Consider the following 17,444-nt stretch of genomic DNA (forward strand, 5'->3'; position numbering starts at 1 on the left):
AAGATAGTAACTTAAATTCTGAAGTATAAGACCCGAAACAGGTACGAGTTATTGGGTGTGCGATTAGATGTCTGCCTGAAGATTAGGAGGTCTACGGTTCAATACTAGTCACCAATCTTTTTTTTTTCTTTTAAATATTTAATATATATTGAGGTTTGAGAATCATACTACAATTGCCGTTCCTATTAATAATTTGTGAATTATGTTACATTTATTTTAATTTGAAATCATCTCTATTGTTCATTATGCGTGTTAATACGGTTAGACGTAATTGAATTCCAAATGAACAAAAATCGTTATAAACGGTACAAATGCATAGATTAAATATGCATAATTATGCAATGTTATAATACACGATATTAATGTGTATAATGAATAATGGAGATAATATGAAATTATAATAAATTGAGCACTATTGATAAATGACTAATGGTAACAGCAGTTCTAATTCTTTGCAACTTTAATAATATTTATAATAATAAATTTATAGAAAACTAAATACAAGGTAGGGGATGTTCAGAAGTTCACAAGATGGTAAAGTATACTTAGGAAGTCATCTCCGTTGTAAGGGCACATCTCTATTTTTGAACATCGATGGTGGTTTCATCGCCACGTGCACAGCTCATTTGCTCCAGCATGCACTCCGTTATTCAGGTATCGAGCTTTTCTGGTAGGGCACGTCTATTTCTGTACTTCCATGGTTCAAATATGGAGCTCCATTTTGTCGTATCGATTCCCACAAAGCTGCACACGTAACTTTTGATAAAAGTACCTTGCTCGAATCCACGTTCGGTCGAGAATCCACGATAGTCCAGAGGAGCTCACGTAGGCGCACTATTTTAGAAAAGCGAGTTACCAGATGATAAATAGCGAAACAGGTAGACACACCGACTTCGCTAACTGTTCGTGCGAGAAAGAATAAATTCCGCGAAGAAATTTGCGGGATCCCTTTTTCTTCATTTGCGGGTATCGTGAAATGTGGCGGGCGCAACGCGGCTGCAGTCCGGCTGGAAAGTGAAAATTACGAGCCGCGGCTCATGAGCAACGCCCTTTTGTCTCTTAATGATGAAAATCGGCGTAATGAGAGCATAATCGCGTGGCCTGCGCTGCCCGCTGGTCTCGCGTTTGTCCGCCAGCTTTGAAATACGAACAGTGCGGTTAACCAGCCACATATTGGGAAACTGATGAAACCGTGGAAGCTACGGTGCTCGTACATCGGTTGATTTAACCGTATTCTATCCACGAATCGACAACAACGATTTTTGGTTAATGGAACCGTTTGGTGATCAAACGCGGCCCATAAACGGTTTACGGACCCGGTCAATGGATCTTGTAACGTTATCCGTTCAGAAGAGTTTGCGTACGAATTAGGATGATTACGTTAATGTCCAAAGAAACAGACGTACTTCAGCATCATTGTAAATCATTGTACAACACACGTTACTTAATCCTGGTCGCAAACAGTGTTATCTAACAGTTATCTAACTGGACTGTTATCTAATACGGCACTTTATACGTTATGTAAATTTTTGAAAAATAAAAGTAGATTAATATTCTGTGCTGAACTCTCAAGATCAAGAATAAAATTAACGTAAAAGGATCGCTAAAAATAAAACAAAATCAAATAAATTGAGAGGGAACTTTTTTAGCCAGAGGATGTCCTTTTTCAGCGCACTCGTTCAAAGATGAAAAGTGTGTGCAGTTCGAAAGTGTGTACTGCTCGACTCGATGCGACTTCACAGTTACGAACATCATCGATCATCGAATAGAGAGGATCGTCGAGACGCGTCTACGATTACAACGCATCCAGGAAATAGGTGAAACGAGGAATACGCGTCGATGCATAAAATCCGGCTATCCTACACCACGTCCCGTGATGGATCCTCCGTCAAACGTTGTCGTTCGATGAGCACGGCACCGAGTGGAAATATCGACAGACTCTTGTGTCGATCTATTGCCATACTACCTACAGGGTGTACCATAACTTTCACTGCGACGTGCACGAATGTGCGTGTGCAATCGTCACAAAAATGTATGCAAACATTCGAATGATGTTTGTAAAAATTTATGTGGGTTCACATAAATAATTTATCTACGTCTATGAATCTTTATTAGGGTGTTGAAGTTTTCCAAGATCCCAAAATTTTTACGTCCCCAAGTTTCAACACTACCAAAGTCTCAACTCCCCAAATTTCTGCGTCCCCAAATTCCAAAATCCCCAAATTTCTACGCCCCCAAATTCCAAAATTTGCAAATTTCTACGCCCCCAAGTTCCAACCCTACCAAATTCTCAACTCCCCAAATTCCTACATTCCCAAATTCCTACATCCCCAAATTTCTACGTCCCCAAGTTCCAACACTACCGAATTCTCAACTCCCCAAATTCCTACATCCCCAAATTTCTATGTCCCCAAATTCCAAAATTTGCAAATTTCTACGCCCCCAAGTTCCAACACTACCGAATTCTCAACTCCCCAAATTCCTACATCCCCAAATTTCTACGTCCCCAAATTCCAAAATTTTCAAATTTCTACGCCCCCAAGTTCCAACACTACCGAATTCTCAACTCCCCAAATTCCTACATCCCCAAATTTCTACGTCCCCAAATTCCAAAATTTGCAAATTTCTACGCCCCCAAGTTCCAACACTACCGAATTCTCAACTCCCCAAATTCCTACATCCCCAAATTTCTACGTCCCCAAATTCCTAAACCCCCAAATTTCTACATGCCTAAATTACTAAATCCTCAAATTCCTAAATTCCAAATTTCCACACCCCCAAATTAAACCCCCAATTCTCAAATCTCCCAATTTGCAAAGATCCCAATTCCTCAAATTACGTACCCAAATTCCCGGACCTCAAATTATACTCGAAACTATAACTGCGAAGTTTGTGACACTTCCTAGCACTATGATACACCCTGTAGATATCAGTAGTTAACCACAAGAGGTGGTCGGATGCATCGCGTCCAAAATGCGTTGTCGAGGTCGACGAGTGAACACGAAATGTCGGAGATCCATTCTGTCCAATTACGATAGAATTGCTCGGATATGTGCGCCGTAGAATCGATTTTCCCTTTAATAGATTTGTACAGGTTTCATCAAGCTTTATAAAGACCGTCCTTTGAGCCGCGATTTTTTTCTAACAAATTCGACGTGAAATATTCATTCAATTTCGCATCGATTCTCCGCGGAATGACCTTCTGTATTTCGATGAAATTTTAACGTGGTCGTCTGTTTGTGCAAGCTATTCTAATGAATAGTAAATCGCGATGACGAAAGAATACATTGCCTCTCCATGTTTGATGGATTAAAGAACTGTTTTGATTCGGGATAAAAAACGTTCGGAACATCGGGTATGTTACGTGAATTAGTAAACGCGATAAATCCGAACGTAAATACCGTGGTAAAATAAAAATAGCGTCAGGGGAAAAGTTAACATATTTCAACAAGGACATCGTTGCAACGTCAACAGCAGGAACGTTTATTGAAGTTTCGTGTACCGATGAACTTCTAATCATTAGACTGTAATGCAGTCACGCTAGTAACTCAATATATACGTGTACACGCTCCTTTCAGCGGATCGATATCCTGTATATTCGATAAGCTTGTCGATAAACGCAGCAACTTAGTTACACAATGTACACATTACGCGAATTAACATCGGCCGGAAACTAAACACGAAAACTATGCTTCGTTCGACGGGTATACAAAGATTGATCAAAGTCGTCGGATAACGAGCGGACAGATAAGCGTTAACCTACTTTTCGCTGATGAGATTCAAATTTCATCGAGGATGTTAGGTAATCTTCTTTCGTCGAGTTAATTTCGGGAGAACAAGTCGATTCGTGCGAAGAGGATCATCGAGGAACGATAATCCCACGAGCAATTACGAACAGTTTGCTGCATTTTTGCTCCGCGAACTGTGCCCTAGCAAAGATCTCGATGCCGGAATTTTCGTGGAGCATCGTTTAATCCGGCTCTGCGTGGACCGGCTAATCGAGAATGCGAAATCCAATCAGCGTTGCAAAGCGGCTGAAAATTAGTTTGGGCTGAATATCGAAGAGCCAGTCCTTTGCCGCGCTGCCCTGTACACGATGAACCGTGCAGGAGCCTTTGTTACGGCTACTCGGCCTCGAAAAGACCCCACGGTTTTCGCATCGTTAAATTTACAAAATATGCCGGATCCAAAGTGCCTCGTCACGACGAATAATCCTGACGACAGCAACAATGTGGCTTTTCGCAACGTGGATCCTGCCACATTCACTCATTGTGAGCCCGCGCACGTCGCTGGATCCGTAGCGAATAATCTTGTGACAATGCACAAATTGAAAAAACTTGGTTCGGTCGGTGCAACCTTTCCCATAGCCATCGTTATCGATTTTGCTACCGTGAGAATTGTTAAATTATCTTAATTGACATCCGTCATTTTCAACGAACGCTCTCCATTAATTTGCGGTGAAATACGATTAAAAGTTATTTTGTCATTTTCGAAAACAGGTAGTTCTATTGTTCCGTGTAAAAGGTCAAATGGTTCCATTGTTTCCGTATAAATGAACTTCGCATACTCTTTGCACGACAGTACGGAATATGTACTCGTTAAAGGTATTACTTTAGAAATGTTCAAATTACACGTATATCGTCTAATTTAGGTTTTAAAAAGGTTTGCACGTGTTCTATCGCGATTTTGTTCGCCCGAGGCATTGACCTTCCGGCAAGTTTAGTTCGTATCGAGTAACTTGAACGATAACCCAGATTATGGTTAACACTGTTGATTAGCCGGTTTATTGGTTGACCAAAGGATGCACTCGAGTTTACACGCGTTCCGGCAACGTGATCGCTTAAGGGCTAGACTGGGAGCTGGCCCTTCTCAGAGCGTAACATTTCCAACGTCTCGACGGTTTAATCGTTCGGAATAATTGGAAGATGCGATAGGGAGCTAGCGGGCCGAAGAAGCCATAATTTTCCCGGATAAAAAGTAAACGTCGCGACTTGGACCGCGACGTTCATCTTCCGCGTGATTTATGATAGCAGCTTGAACTATGGCCCGGTCACAAAGAGATTTTCCGAGGAAAAGGAGCATTTTTCGCGACGATGCTCTGGAAGGTAACTATCAATCGTCCTTCGACGGCTGCGCTTGATAATGATCAATTAACGTTCGTAATGGATCGTTGCAACGTGTAGCTTCGTAAATGGACGGACGAGAATTAAATGTAGTGCTGGATGTATTAACTGAGAGAGTATGATCGAGGGTGATCGACCTTTGTCGATGTCTCGTACACTCTGAATAGTAATTTCATTCGGTGCTAAGTTCCACATTAAATTATCGGTTTTGTAATATAGAAAGTCCGACACGATTTGACAAGGTATTTCTGTATCTCTACTTTTTACGGATTACCACAGCGATATCCTACAAATCCAAGATAAAGCGAATGGATCTATTCCTTTGATTAATATCTTCCCTTCTTTTTATTTCGCCAACGAGAATTCATTCCATAATGGACGTTCTTTTATCCTCCCCGAGAGCCATCAACTAATAATAAGTCGAAGGTATCGAGAGTCCTTCAGCGTCCAGCCTCTCTTACAACCGATCGAATTTATATGAAATAATCCCTGGAAGGATTCTACAGTCCACTCGTTTTACTCGACAATCAACAACGAGCATTCAAATGAATCGATAAGAACCATGACGAACCCTCGAACATACGTTGTCGTAAACTTGTTACGCTGAGCTGATAAAGATTTTACATCATACACGAGTACGTACATCCCGAAACGACGTCTTTATCCAACTATACTTGTACCTAGTTCGCAGACACGTGAGACTGTCCCGACCGGAAGCTCATTATGTCTGCGCAAGTTCTTGAACGCCCGAGATATTTACGCTGATCTGGGAGATTAGGCTTCGCCGTCTGTTCCTCGTCGGCTTTCATTTTCGTCGACGAGGCGAATTTTGCGCTCTTCAAACCTTTCGTGTCTGGAGTGTTTAATTCACCCGGGATGATACAATCCATCTTTCGATTCGTATATGTCCATGTAGTATCCACTCTCAAATTTAAGAGTATCTGAATCTCTATATTCTGAGATTCCTACATCGTTAGATTTCTAGGTCTCCCTGTACGTTCAGATTTGGAGGTATCCAAATCTCCATATCCTCGAATCCTATATCGCTAAATCTTCGGATTGCTGTGTCCAGATATGGAGACATCTAAATCTCTATATTCGCAGATTTTGTACTACTAAATCTCCACATCTAAATCTCCGGATAACCTCAACATCCTTAAACCCCTAAATCTACGAATTTATTTCTGAACCTAGAGTCTCCCATCTCCCTAATGGTAGATAAAGATCATAAAAGAGCAAAGTAAATGCTTTTGAGGTATAGTGTACGTCAATCGTGAACAAACGTAGCCCACGATACGGTCGGCGATCGTGAACCCTTTCAGTTTCAGCTCGTCGAGGCGATTCATCGATTCACGAGCAACGAGAGCTATCGACGAGAGGTAGGATCGAGAGAGCATAGAACACGAAGCAGGAAGAATGAGGAGCACGAAGAAAAGTGTAATCAGAGAATGGCGCGGGGGCAACGCGTACGAGTGCATAAATCATTCCACGTCGGAGGATGCATTCTCGCGCGTGTCACTCGACTCTCGACTTCCCGGTTGGTTTATTGTAAGACTGGTGGAATGCGGATCATCCGTTACGCGGCTGTAAACGCGCTTTCCGAGCACCGGGTACTGCACTATCGTGCACGGTAATTTCGCTGCTCGATTAATCTGCAATCGTCCTGCGGCGTCGCGCATACGAATCACTCGTTTCAGCCGGGAAGAAGATGAAACTGCGATCCGGTGAACGTGGCCAGGTTACGAATATTCTGGCGAAAATCGTATCGCCCGATTTAAGTTATGACGTCGGCGACTGCATTGCCTCGTCAAAAACTCACCGAACTCAGATTTATGTCGAGAGAATTCATAGAAATGTGGATGTGCACGGCACAAGTTTAATTTGGATTTTTAATACAGATGTCACGCTAAGGTGTTACGTGACTGCTTATATTTCTACCTTCGATCTTGTTATTCAATCTGAAGGTCTTGATCCTGAACTGCTGAGTGTAAAACGAGTTTGTTTTTTAATACCTCTAATATATCGAGTATAACCCATTTAACCCTATCAGACTGTCTTTAATTTCAGATTGAACAAACTCTTCAAACAAATTAATAATACTGAACTCTAATTTGGAAAAGTTAATACAGTACCTACATTTCTTGTTGATAATTGTACCAATTAAAAATGCACGAATACGTTGCAAAAATATATACAAAGCTTGAAAAGGTAAAGACGACAAATACTTTCACGGATGACACACCTAATCCTTGTTCATCGAATCGCCAAGTAGAGCTTATAAAAAAGCCTATCAATTGCCGAAGTGTGTCAGAAATATAATAACATCAATGACGAAGGAGGCGTGTTAAAAGAAAGTTGATCGTCGGTTTTCTAATTCTTGTGGAAGGCACGGAAAGAAGAGAGATACCGACGTGTACGCATTATCATGCAAGAAACGCTGCATTCTCGCGTGCATCGTCTCGTTTCACGCCTGTGCGTCTCTGGTCGGAATTCGGGTCACCCGTTAGACACTCTCGTTCGAGGCGACTCGCGTCAACCTGCAGCGTTTCCCAACCGTTTTCCCACGAAAAACTATGCTAATAACACGGTAGTTTCCCGACAACGGACGACATCGTGAAAATCTCGTGCGAGTGTTCGATACTCGTTCGGCTCGATTGAACGTAGCACAGGTAGCCGCACAGGTGGCTGGATAATTGTTCGCGTTAATTGAGCTCGTTCACCTTCGTTCACTTCCAAGTGATTGGAACCTTCGAAAATCAACGGCGATCGCTACTCTTCGGTTAGAACTTGTAAACATTCCGTTGCGTAACGCATACCAGAGAGTTCATGCACGAGTAGTTATTAGATGAATTTCGAATTAGAGTTTAAGAATCTAGAACGTTAGACAGTAACGTAGAAACTCACCGTTTCTCTTGATATAACAATTTGTTATTTAAATACGAAATTGAAAGAAACGATGGTTTGTAAATATCTGAGGGAGACAAAGTTGCGTCGTAAAAAATTTTACGACGTAGGGGACTGTGTCCCTAGGGGACGTTTTATGACACGAAGGAAATCCTAACTACTCTTTCATTCCTGGCTAGTCGATTTTCGGATTGAGAACTTTGGAATTTAGAGAGACGGAAACTTGGAAGTTAGTAGATTTGGAAATTTGTGAACTTTCAAACTTACATTTTGCAATTTCTCAAATTCCCAAATGTTTCAACTTCTATATTCTTATATTTTTAAAGACCCAAATCCACGTATATCTAGAAACGTCTTGGTTGCCAAATTCGCGACAGACACGACTGATAAACCTAGAATCTAATAAATAAAAAAAATGTCGGAAATTTACCGACTTGTACGAAATAAGTATTAAAAAATTCCTCGCTACGATTCGTCGAGTGAAAACGACCCACGCCTGACAGAGCTCGGAAATTTCACCTTGAACGCAACTTTTCCGAATCAGTTATCTGCGAAATATTTTCCGCACGGTTGAAAAAGAAGGTTAGGAAAAAAGCGAGCGAGCGAATGCGCGATACTTGAGGACATCAGTCACTTGGTTACTATCAATTGCAGGGCGTGATCGGGATTAACGACAACAGTGATAAAGAGTGCAAGTAGATTATATCGAACGGAAATCTCTTGTCAGGAACAATTCGGGCGATTACGAAAGCGACGTGGTTGCATCGCGCTCGTCCACTCGTTTCCTCGAAAATGGTCTGCACGGGGGTAAAAATTGACCGATGAAACGCGCATCAAGCTCGTTTTTCGATCCATTGGAAAGAAGGATGAAGCACGATATTGAAATTTGCAGGATGAAATTTTTCAATTTGTACAGCCAATACAAACTGCATGGCCACCAAATTTCTACGGTTTACGATATCAATATTGTTTGTACAATTTTCATTTGTAATCGTATTTCGAAAACAAACAGCGCTTTCGTTAACGCAATTTCACGGTTCATTGTGGGCGACGGGATCGAAAATCATCGAACGAACGGTCCTCGAGAACGGAAAATAATTTCGACGAAAAGGAAAATGACATCGGGGTGAACACAGTTTTATAATTTGTTTTTTGCGATAACGATGTTGCAATTAAAGTACGTTAATTGAATACCAGGCTGACCGTCGAATATTTCGAATCTAACCGCGTTATTTTATCGCTGCGTGTAATTGCGTTTCATAACGAAGCGTTTTTCCCCGACCAGCCCGTCCAAAAACACAAACACTCGTTGCATTTTAAATTCCTTTAATTTCTGCATCCACGAGTTTGTTTTTCCTTCATTACAAACAATAATTACTGCCGGTTTTGTTACATTCTCCTTTCTTGATTCAGCGTATAATTAATAAAATATTTTCGTGCGCGATAAATTGTTCGCGTAGTTAGCCTTTGGTCTCGCGTTAAATTGTAACCGTAGTTCTCGACCGTAGGCGGCGATATAACGGGAACCTACTGTATCAGACGTTTGCGTCAGAGAGAAAGAGAGAGTCCGGAAAAACTAATCCTTTGCATGGTTCTTACGTGATGTTCCGAACGTTGTCAGCTCACGAACCGAAGGGCATGAATAGTGCAGTGGTAGTAAAACAAGCTTCTTTCAAACGAGGCAACTTGATTCCGTGAAACGCAGTCGACACGCTTCCTCGATTAAAAAGGATCGAGCGCCTTAAACGGCGTGTACCAGATTTAATTAAGTGCACCGCGAATGTTTTTCGAGGAGAAGTTAACAAGCATGAAAGCGCACGAGCGAGAGTTCGATATATTAACGCTGAAACCGGAGGAAACTTTTTCACCTAACCACGTTATTTCCACCGAATTTAGTAACATCGATTAATTTAACGATGTTCCCTTCGTTGGACAAAGTTTTAGCTTGGGGTCCGGCGATTCCATACCGGATAACACACTCAACCTGCGAACAAACGCTTGTTCACGAGTGTATCCGGTGCATTACGAACAATTTGGCCAGCGTATTACTGATCATATTTATATGCGCGTACGTGGGCAGCCTATCACTGACGCGATACAGACGCGTCAACTATTTAGTCGACATTCTGTTTGTCTCCGGATCCGGATGCACCTGCCGCAAACTGCATACTCCTGCATGGCCGTACACGTAACACGCTGTTACACAATGGTAATCGCTAAACGATATACGATGTTTGCATGGCGGTTCGTAAAGATTACCGTTCAAAATCCTACTGAAACCTGCCGCGTAATTATACGTCTTTTGGCAACTTTGATGCTTAATTGGCGTTTCGTTTGCGTACCGAAAAAGAAACTGCAGCTGAAAGTTTCATAGGTTCGTTTGAAATTATAATTAATGTCAAACATGACATATTTGTTTTTCGACTTCGATTACTTGAACGAAATACTTTTTCTAAAGAGCAAACTAGACGGTTTTCGCTAACAGTTTATGTAGTGAACAAGTACAACCGCGCTACAGATACCGATACTTAACCCGTTGCACTCTTTAATTTCTTTTACCAACCAACTCTTTAATTTATAAAATAGGACAAGAAAGGGGTTCTCAATGAAACGTACTGCAACAAGGCGGAGTATGTGATCAATATATTTTTCATTTATTACGAGTAGTACATAAATGATTACATATGTATTCAACCAATTTATTTGTGATACCCAAAAGAAATGTCGAGCTACACTCGACATAGGAGTGCAAAGGGTTAAAGATTCGATCACAAAGTTTTGTTAGAATTGTTCACCATGATCAGGTCTCTATATCGTCCACGAATTTACCTAATGAAGAAGAAGGTGGTAGAATTAAATCGAAATTTCCCAACCCCCGATTTTCATTTTCTAACGCCCCAGTAACCCGATTAGAAAATCCAATTTCCGAACTGATCACATTCCCGTTATCAAAACTAATTCCAAAGCTGTTCACCACTCGACCGGTTCCACAAATTAGCTCAAAGTTCAATAACTCGAGCAGAGTATTCTTTAACCTTTTGAACCGTGCGTCATTAGGGTGCGCAAATCCGTCGACGAAATATCAAATCCCTGAGCGGCAAGATCTCGTCAAACAATCTGTCGAGCGGATGAGAGATTCACGAAACGTCCTCGTCGGCTAAACAGCCGTCGTACTTCTCTCGCATTATTCGAAGCACTTTGCGAGCCATTAAGCGTTGGCCACGCTCCGATTCGCGCCTTCGTCGTTGCCTCGGCTCGAAAATTTAGTTAAATCGTCGCGTCGGACAGTTTCTGGACAATCGCCGGCTGTTCATTCGAATGCGAGCGCACGAGAGTTCCGAGGATGCGTCCCGATGAAAAGACCCGGTTGCTTCGCGTACACGTCCCGTGAAATCTCGTTACCCACGGGTTAAAGGGACTCCTTTTCGCGACCGGGTCAAAAGCAATTTCGCCTAAACCTGCCCCTTTTACATCCGTGCTCGTTATCCTTTCTCCTCGATGTCCAACCGTCGAACTTCGTCCTCGACGGGATAACCTGCTCCTTTTCGGGTACACAGACGATAAGGAGATTGAATTCTACGCTCGTGTAATGATCGCAATAACGCGAAACAACCGAGTCAGATAAGCGAACGATCAAGGAAATCGAGGCTGAATCCGTGCCGGATCGAGTTCCGTAAAGGAGGAGGGAAAATTGAAGTGCCTGTTTGTTTCGATGTAAAATTGAATTTTCTAACTCGCGAACACGACTCAAATATCGCGGGGGGCTTTGTGAGATTGCGAATTGTACAGAGGGTCAAAGACGTACAAGTTTGCAATTAACTTTCTCCGTGATGTAGATTCACGATTTGTTACAGTAACGAATAATTTCGTGCAAACTGCTGATTCGTAATTTATGTTAACATTTTCGGTAATAAACGCGCGTCCGTTCAAATATTATTGGGTCCGTTATATCCGATTCGTCGCGAAGCACGTAGCGATGGGTCGAGTCAAACAATTTTATGCAAATTTCCGACGAGTAATAATTTATGTTAACATCCCTGGCAACAAACGAGTTTACATTAAATTATTATGTTTAGCGTTTGTTAATGTAAATTTGTACGATGCGTTGTACTGAATAATATTGTGTAAACAAATTGACATCGATTAATAATTGGTACTAACATTTTCGGCGTAAACGCGTTACCGTGAAAATATTATTGTGTTTGTTGCACTCGGTTTGTTGCGATAAATCACCGTGATGTATCGCGGCAAATAATTGTACACAATCGATCATCACCGTTCGTAGCGTTAAATATTCTTGCCGGTAATAAGCATTTTCGTATTGAAACACCGCGATGTTACGCTTAGTCTCTTAAAAGAATGGCGCATTAACACCATTCAAGAAGCTTTCTCTCATTTCATAATACATCACTGAATAACTAATCGAAGATATTTTTTCTCATCGATCACACAGTTAAACACGAAAAATGATAAATGTGCCTTTCTAAACGTCGTAAAAAGTTCAAATTAGTCATGATTACTGGTGGAAAGAGTGAAAAAAGCAGTGTCAGTGATGCAACGTACGCTGCTAATAAAATGTTCCGATCGATAGCTGAAAGGATTGAAATTACAAATAATTGCAAATATCCGGAGAAACGTAGTCGATCAAAGCTTTCGAGTTGAATGGAAAATGCAGCGTTAAATTGCGGCAAATAAAGAAGTTTACAATGCACACGCGAAAGATGTTCTTTCCGATAATGATTACAGCGGTAATTCGAACGTGGATCGTATTTACATTATTTTCATTGGAGCCAATTTGGTCTCTTTGCTCGTTCATGGACCATTGCGACATACGTTCGTGATGTAAATTTCCTGTTAACTCTCGCAACAGGGACATTCTACTGTATGCTAATATTTATTCATTCCTTGTACGTTTTCTCTCGACGTCTGACAGACGAAATATACGCGGTGAATCGTGATTTCGGATCTCGAATCTAGTTAGAAAAAGAGAAATTCGGACGCGTTGATTCAACTCGAGGCTATTTAACGCCTGTTACAGGTAGAATAATAAAGTCGAGGCATTTGCTAAATATAAATATGGCTAATTGCGATGGATTTAATCGCCGGCAAATTCGGATAAAGCATAAATCGTGGCAGCCAAGTGAAAGCAAACGCAATTAATTAAGGTAAACGCGTTTGTACGGCAAATTAAAGCGATGAATCGCGGGTAAATCGTTAAGAAAAACAGGCCGAAATATAGCTATTAACGCGAATTAACTGAACACCGAGTTGGCAGTCGAGGGCATCGATCCTCGTAACTGCAACGAATCTAAAATTCGTCGATGCGTGGAAAATCCGCGGGACTGCAACGAACGCTCTTTAACGATACCTCTCTATTCGCTCGATACGATTAATGACCGTTAAACACTCGCTATTAATCCAAAGTGTGTTCAAAACGACCGTTTCGGTATCGCCGAATTGTGTTATATTATGTATCAACGGACATGAATAGTTTCGCTCGTTAGAGCATCAATTACTCGTTAATTACCGAACAAAACGAATGGTTCACTTTGTCCCACGATTATACCTATTGACGAGCTGTTCAGGAGGAAATGCTGCGAAGCGCCGGCCGTGGTAAACGATATTTAATTTATATCGAAACATACAAATTTTCTCTGTTGTTTACACATCAAAATAAAACAACGTAATATACGAGATCCTTAGTTAATTAAAAGTACTAGGCTTCTAGTAACGACTACAAAAATCAGTTGAGCTCCGAACAAAAATCTTCATTCGAGAGTATCGTCCTATAACGAGGAACTGAACGAGCCTCGAACGAATTAAAACGCGATCTCACAGTATTAAACTCGTCCGGAAGTGGAAGTCATTCAATCAACGTTCGCGTTAAACAGTTTTTCTCCCCCAGTTCGGGGTAACACCGTTTCAAAAGGTTTAAGAAGCAATTAGCCGTTGATAACGCGTAATTAACCCCTAAGCCACGTGCACGTATGAATACCGAGCATTAATTAAAATGTATACCAGACCGTTGCTAATGGAACGATAAAGGCTGCCTCCCTTAACGATCATCTCTGTTAACGCGTGGTTACGACCGTCAAATGAATCAGAGAACAGTTCAACTTACATTCTGCTTTACTCTCCAAATTTATTTCATAGTTCAGCTACTCTGTTTAATCGCGTTTCCTCCTTGCTTTTGTGTAACAAAACTTTGCAAGTAATAATTTAAAACGAGAACGCTGCGGGTAACTCCATGCTTGACACGAATAAAACAGCATGAAAGGTCTTTCAGATCCTTTTAGAGCTAAAAGTGTCTCCAGACTAATTTCATCGTGTGTACATTAAGTTTCGAAAACTGTAACAACTTTTTCACTGCACCTGATCAATTTTAATGTATTTTCGTAATTATGAGAATCCATCGTCAATGCGTACTACGACAAAGATTGTGAACATGTAAATCTGTTCACATGAGGCTAGGTGAAGGATTACCTTAAAATTTGAATATCTAAGAAATCTTTGGAGCAGTATGTTGGGGAGTCTTTGCTAATGTAAATGCGCTTTTAAACGAGAAACGCAAAGGAGCGAGAAATGAATCGTCATAGCAGCTGTAGGAAAATCGTCGATCACGAACTGTCGATCGACGAGAGTCATCCGTTGAGTTCGACGGCCAACGAGCTCTCGTCGAGGGCTGGAACATTTTCGTTGATCGACAGCCGCTTCAATTTCACGCGACGCGACGCGGTAAAATTCGCGTTAGCTCCGCTTATCAGTCACGCCTCGCTTTGTCGGGTACCGTTGACATCAAACGGCCCCTGGTTTGGTCGTTTCTCCTCGCCTTTTACCCCATTCACCGCACGTGATGATTCGTCTTTGACGAATCACCCTTCACCAACTCGTGACGCTCCTTCTGTGTTCCACATACTATAGCCACCACTTCTACCTACACGGCGGTAAGAAAGTACGGCCATGACGTTCCGAGGTAATTAGTAGGATTCCAGGGAAAACTAGGTAATTCGTAATTGGAGATCCGTTGCAACTGATGCTGAGCAATTGCAGAGAGATGTACAATGGGTTTTGGTCAATTTTTATTAATTGTTGAAGTTGTACAAGTTTTGTAATTTTCGAGTCCTCAAATTTATAAGCTTGCAAATATTCAGACTCAAATTTTCACCTAACATACGGTGGTATAACATGTGAAAATATAACGCGTAGTAATGTAAGATGTAGTAATCCAACGCGTAGTAATCCAACATATAGTATAATAATGCATAGTAATTCAGTGCAAAACGGTCGAACACGTGACAGTGCTATACGTAGTAATCTAAGGCGTGGTAACTCAACGCGTAGTAATCTAGCTCTTAGTAATCTAACGCGCAGCAGTCTAACGTGTATAAATCTAGCGCGTAGTAATTTAAGGTGTAGTAACCCAGCGCGTAGTAATCTAGCTTGTAGTAATCTAAGGCGTAGTAACTCAACGCGTAGTAATCTAGTTCTTATTAATCTAACGCGCAGCAATCCAACGTGAATAAATCTAGCGCGTAGTAATCTAAGGTGTAGTAACCTAGAGCGTAGTAATTTAAAGTGTAGTAATCCAGCGTGTAGTAATCTAGCTCGTAGTAATCTAAGGCGTAGTAACTGAACGCGTAGTAATCTAGTTCTTACTAATCTAACGCGTAGCAATCCAACGTGAATAAATCTAGCGCGTAGTAATCTAAGGTGTAGCAACCCAGCGCGTAGTAATCTAGCTCGTAGTAATCTAAGGCGTAGTAACTCAACGCGTAGTAATCTAGTTCGTAGTAATCTAACGCGCAGCAATCCTACGTGAATAAATCTAGCTCTTGGTAATCTAATGCGTAGCAATCCAGCGTGAATAAATCTAACGCGCAGCAATCTAACGTGTATCTAGCGCGCAGCACATAAAGTAGAATACACAGCAATCTAACGAAGGATTAAACAAGCTGACCCTTACTTTGCTAACACCCAGTACACACATCCCCCGACAATACTTGGAAGAAAGGATGAATTCAACCTCAAAAGAGGTGCTTCAGTGGTGCTTTTCTGTAGCAATTCCTACGATTCCTTTCGAGCTCCACCTGTGTCTCCAACCCCTATTTTCTCACTCCCTTGTTCGTCCAGCTTTCTACCGTTCCTCTATATTGTTCCTGCTTTTCAACCAGCCCTATCTTCCGTCTCGACTCCGTCTCTTTAGTTTCAACAATTTTTTAGGTAAAGTCTCTTTGTCCGAAACCCACGGAAACTTCTCTACCGGCGGATCTTTTTGTTCCACACTTTCTCGGTATTTTTAATCTCGTTTGTACCCTTTTCATTTGCCACTTTCGCGTTTGCTAGTTCGATTTCTAGAAACCAGTAACGAGATGAAATACGAGTCGGGTTTCGTGCCAAGGTACGGTTGCGTAGCAGAGGGCCAGGTTCATGGCTAGGTCGGATGACCGAGCGCCGAGAATGTTTGTAATTCAAGAGAACGCATTTCCGGGAACATTACCCTAGCGTACAACTACTGCAGAGAGAATCGAGTTCTTGACTTCGCTTCGAGTAATACAATCGGGTCACGAAGAACTGCATAGAGAAATTGCTAGCTAAAAAATTCCAGTGAGTAAGACGAAATTGGGTCAGATTAAAGAGTTCGATTAATTCGCTCGCGAGCCTGATGTAATTTTTCTAAATCGCTCTCCGTTAAATCCGATTTAAACAGCGTTCAATCATTTCCCTTTTCGCGTAAACTTATTTTTATAGAAACGAACATTTTTACCAACTTGTATTTTAAGACCCATATGTACACACGTATACTGGTTTCCATGTTGGTTTTTGGTACGCGTTAAAACTACCCCTTTTTACTCGTCGATCTTGCTGGAGAAGCACAGGCAGCCACGGTTGAATTTGTTCCTTTTCCACCTCTCCATTTTTATTTCTCGTATAGTCTTTCGCATGGAAATGTTGATTTGCCGAGAATGATAAAAAATGCTAACCACCCGAGGGTTGCACAAAGTCGGTTGTAATTTTAACGAACACTTTTCGGCAAAAAAGATGTTTCGTTTTAAAACATCGCTGTCGGATGTTCGGTTAAAAATTCAAAACGAATAAATAACTTTCGGACAAATTAGACACTCTATGCCAAATTTATCGACAGGATGTTAAAGATTTCCTGTACCGGAGAAATATTGCCTTAAACTAAAAGCTTGCTCTAAAGTACACGAAATTCTTTCCGTTTTATCACGAACTTTCGTTCGGACGTGACGCTAAATGAATTCGTAAAGCGACTTAAGGGTTGCTTACCCGAGAGTCTCTTAACGCTGAAACTACCCTAAAAAGGTGAAGATCGTAAAAACATGCAAGATTCCAGGCTTTCGTCGAAAATAGCGGAGGGTATAAACTTTCGTGTCCGATGAAAAATGTATAACTCAC

At 41.4% G+C, this 17,444-nt stretch overlaps 1 protein-coding gene across 3 annotated transcripts in view; it reads right to left on the minus strand.

Moving 5' to 3' along the window:
• Tpst (tyrosylprotein sulfotransferase) overlaps positions 1-17,444 on the minus strand; it is a 142,892-nt gene that overhangs the window by 96,165 nt on the left and 29,283 nt on the right. The gene's annotated exons all lie outside the window — the stretch shown is intronic.

Source organism: Megachile rotundata, chromosome 4, assembly GCF_050947335.1.
Source record: "Megachile rotundata isolate GNS110a chromosome 4, iyMegRotu1, whole genome shotgun sequence".
In the NCBI taxonomy this organism is placed as follows: domain Eukaryota; kingdom Metazoa; phylum Arthropoda; class Insecta; order Hymenoptera; family Megachilidae; genus Megachile; species Megachile rotundata.